This window comes from Pistacia vera, unplaced genomic scaffold (assembly GCF_008641045.1).
Source record: "Pistacia vera cultivar Batoury unplaced genomic scaffold, PisVer_v2 Contig662, whole genome shotgun sequence".
Lineage (NCBI taxonomy): Eukaryota > Viridiplantae > Streptophyta > Magnoliopsida > Sapindales > Anacardiaceae > Pistacia > Pistacia vera.
The window spans coordinates 275,327-280,018 of record NW_022196515.1 but is presented as its reverse complement, the minus strand read 5'-3'; the positions used below and the strand labels follow the sequence as shown (position 1 = coordinate 280,018).

Sequence of the window (4,692 nt, the reverse complement as noted above, 5' to 3'; positions counted from 1 at the left end):
CAGCCCAATCCATGAATTCATCCGCCAAATGTTCTACATTGGTCCATGTAGATAGAGTTCTGATGGGCTCTGAATGAGCTTTCCAACGGTATCTTATAGGCCCCGTAACTCTTCCCGGATGAAATGTTATAGCCGTTTGAATGGGGCATGTTCATTTAAGCCCTTTGGGATTTATGCACGAAGTACTAATGTTCTACAATAATACACGTCAACGGGCTCTGAATGAGATTTCCAACGGTATCATACAGGCCCGTAACTCTTGTCGGATGAAAAATTATGGTCGTTTGAAAGGGAAATGCTCATTTAAGCCCTTTGGGCTTCACGCACGGAGTTCTGACGTTCAGCCCACTCTATGCATTCATTCGTCAAACATTCTGCATTAGTCCACATCGATGGGCTCTGAATGAGATTTCCAATGCTATCTTACAGCCCCGTTACTCTTCCCGGATGAAAAGTTATGGCTGTCTGAATGGGATATGCTCATTTAAGCCCTTTGTTAGGTTACATCTTTAATGCTTGTCTAGGGTTGTTTAGTAGTAAGATTAATTAGATCGCTTGTTTCCTAATTAATTACAACTAAGGAGAGATAGGAAAATAGTTCCAACGGTGAATACTCAAAGTAAGAATTGATTTATTTTTGCATCAATGATCAGTTATAAGATTCCGATGGTGGATGTTAACTTAGACCAAGTTTCGTTATTTTGATTGATTTCGGTAATTTTAGGTTGAATTTCTTTTCCTGAAATTGTTTCTGTATTTACTCAAATCCCCCCCATACTGGTTCATGTTAGTGTATATTAGTGTATGCCCTAGAAACCATTCGTGTTGTCGGTTTCAGAGCATTTTGTCTTGTATCTATATATATCATAAATAATAGAAGAAAGAGTTCTTCAATTCATATATGTAAATTGCTTCCTTTATTCAGTCATGCATTTAAAATAAAGTATGTATATGAATTGTCCAGATGATTCATTTAATAGGTAAATGAATTATCGAAAAGGGTTCCCTACGGAAGCAATATAAATTTGGGCAACTATATTGCACAGTAGGCATACCGGATGCTTCCGAAAGATATCATGAGTTGATATAAGTACGGATGACGATGATAGTCATGTCACTGGGGCATTGGTATGGATTAACGGTTGGTGAACTGTTTTTCGAACGTGACCGAATAACGACAAATCACTTGGAAAAGCATGTAGTCAATGATTTATCGTTTGGTTATATCAGTGCACGATGTAGTCCTTTGACCTGAGACATTGTAGTCGGATCCGATATGGATGCGTATGGTTCATACGGTGTATAAGTACGAGACTAATCATGTTTCGTACAATAAAGCCTATTTGGTCATGCGTTGTTCATATGCGGAAACGAACGATGGTCAAGAGGGGATCCATTGACTCGGAAATATAGGATCGGGAGTACCGCTGACTCCATCCGGATTCGAGTTCCTAGACAAACACGAGAATACTGTCAGAAAATTGAATCTTGGCCAGAGTCTATTATTAGTCATACAAAAGTAAGTTTGTGATGACGAGTTCCGAACATATTGATCGACGATTCGGTAGAAGATCGAGTTTGGATTTTGACGTTCCATGAATCCATACCGATTAGGATATCTCAATGGAGGGACTTTACCTGCTAGGTACGTATGATCTGAAATGGGTTCGATGAAGTATTTCTTCATCGTAGTTTAGGGACTATGGCACATTGCTAGATGTTTACCATAGTCGTTGGGCCTTCGAAGGGTTTCCGGATTCATCCAGTACCGGCTCACGGCTAATCCATGGTGGACCTACATGGTCACACCAATAGCCTTGAGAAGTTAAAGAATGATGAGAGAGAGAAATGATTATCGAAGAGGGCTAGCACCTTCCGAGGGTAATAACAGGATTCTATAGTAATAGTTACATAGAAAACAATTTGTGACATTTTAAGGGTAAAATGGTAAGCAATAATTAATTATATTTAATTATTATATCTTAAAGTGTTAAGATTAATGAGATGAACAAAAAAACCTTTAATAGTAAAGGTAAAAAGGGTAAATTATGGGTTGTTAATGTAAACTAGTTTAGTTTACATGGGCCCTGAATAATATTGATTATTCAAAGGGTAGCATATTAAATTGTGGGGTCCCTGATAAAATAAGATTTATTGGGCTTGGAGTGAAAATAAATAATTACAAATAGCCCAAGTATATATAAGTGCAAAAGGTTGCATTTTTGTTCATTATTCACTTGTTCACTCAAACACAAACTAAAAGCTCTCTCTCCCTAGATGACCACTCTCTAATCCTCTCAAGATGGTGTTAAGTGTGGAGGTTTCATCCTTTTGAAGCTAATCTTCATCAATCCAAAGCAAAGGAGTAGGTATAATCTCATATCCAAGCTTTGCATGTGTAATCGTAATTATACAGTTTTATATGATCTTTTTGTCGGATTTCAGGTACTTTCTAGTGCATTTTTACCTGAATTGGTGGTAATTCTCTATTTTCGTGTTTCAGGTTAAAAGGACTCTATAGCGAATAAGACAAAATTGACATTTTGACTCAGAATTGAAGGATTTCAGAAGATAGGAGAGTTCCGGAGTAGGACAATGACGATGAAGCTGTTTCCAAGGTGGAGAGTCGAAAATCGAAGAATCGACGAGAGGCAAGCAGAGTGGCAGTTCTGTAAATTTCAGAACTTTTGAAGAAGCTCGCCCGGCGAAGAAATTGTCTTGCCGCGGCGAAGTTAGGCAGATTCGAATTGGGATTTTTCATTCTTCGCCGCGGCGAAAGTCAATTTTTCAGTTTTGTAAACGCCACAGTTTCGTGTGTGCGTGTTTTGACTGGGTTTTTAGGACTAGGTATAAAAGAAAAACAGGAACTTTTTGTGCGAGGACTCCGAGCTGTTAGGTTTAGCCGTCTTTTAGATTTTCCTTAGAGAAAAAGCTTGAGTTTTTCGGATTGTTAGAGAGAAGGTTCAGAATTTGACTGGAAGATTCATCTTTTGGGGAGATTTCTATTCTTCTCTCAGTTCATTATGTTTATTCTGTTTACTTTTATTTTCGTTTTTATTCTGTTAATTTAGCTATGAACTAATTTCTATGGGTTAGGGTTTTGATTGTAGTTTGGATTTGAAATGGGTTGAGTATGTGATTGTATATTTCCATGTGAATAAGTTGTGGTTGTGTTTACTTGAAATTAATTGTTGTATGTGATGAACATGAGAGATTGAGAAATAATTCATGTTAAGCTTCATGGGTAATAACCCTTATAGTATTGGATGCTAGAGATAGATTCAGAATTATGAAATCAATTAGGATTCTTGTGCTTCATGATTTAGAATTATAACCTTCAATTTGTGGGTGCGGAATGTTAATAAGGATGAATAGGAAAACATAGCGAGAGGGTATGTATCTAAGTAGTGAATCCGATTTACAACCATTGCACGTGATGTGAAAAGTGTGAACTCTTAGGTTTAACCCATAAATCCAAACGAAGTCAAAACCCACCGTTTTGTAAAATTGAATTTCTGTGTTCATTTGCTTTCCTTTTTAAGAATTAATTTTTGTTAATTTTATTTTGTTTCTTTTAATTGCAAATTGCTCCCACAAATCCAAGATTTTCGGTTGCTTCAACTTGTTAACGTTAGAACTTGTGGCTTTGCTACCAGTCCTCGTGGGAACGATATCCTACCATCACTCTATTATTGAACGACTAGTGCACTTGCTAGTTTTGCATGTTGTAGTAAACAGCATCAAGTTTTTGGCGCCGTTGCCGGGGACTGTTTTAAGTTAACATTAGGTTTTCCTTGAGTTTAACTAGATTGAAGTTTTAATTTTGTTTGAGTGTGATTTTACTTTTCTTTCAATTGTGTTCATTCAGTTTATGCGAAGAGCAAGACGTCAACCAGTGGTTCCTGTTGACCTTGAGCTTGAGAGGACTGTACAAAGACTAAACAGGAGGAGAAGAGAAAGAGATACACCTACTGCAGAACGGAAGAAGTGTGTAGTTGAAATGGCTGAACCAGAAAATGGACACTGAGGGAATTTTCAGTTCCCACAGTGAACGGAAGTGGTTCAAGTATTACGAGACCTACAGTACAAGCTACAATTCGAGATCAAGCCGGCAATCATCCAGATGATCAGCAGTCGGTAAGATTCAATGGTGATTTGAAGGAGGATCGAATCAGCACATTGCAAATTTCCTGGAAATTTGCGCACCTTCAAGTCGAATGGAGTGTGGATGATGCTATTAGGCTGCGTTTATTCCCATTCTCATGGGAGATAAAGCAAAGGGGTGGTTAATGGCATTACCACCGGGAACGATTACAACATGGAATGATCTGGCACAAAAATCTTGACCAAGTTCTTTCCTCAGCGAAGTCAGCGAAGTGAGAAATGATATCACATCATTTCTACAAGATGATGCGAGTCGTTGTACGAGGCTTGGGAGAGATACAAGGAATTGATGAGGAAGTGCCCACATCATGGTTTGCCGGTTTGGCTTCAAGTCCAAACATTCTACAATGGTCTGATGGGTAACGTGCAAACCATGGTGGATGCAGCTTCAGGAGGAGCTTTGCAGAATAAACACTGAAGAGGCGATGAGTTGCTTGAGGTTTTGGCAAGCAACAACTATCAAAGACCGAATGAGAGAGTAACAACGAGGAAAGTCGGGTCTTCAGAAGTAGATGCTTTCACAGCCAT

General features: G+C 38.4%; 1 non-coding gene across 1 annotated transcript; it reads right to left on the bottom strand.

Moving 5' to 3' along the window:
* Nucleotides 1-4,373: 4,373 nt before the first annotated feature.
* Nucleotides 4,374-4,479, bottom strand: LOC116112494. The gene has a single exon (XR_004125259.1). It is a non-coding gene; the product is annotated as a small nucleolar RNA R71 (small nucleolar RNA).
* Between the last annotated feature and the right edge of the window lie 213 nt (nucleotides 4,480-4,692).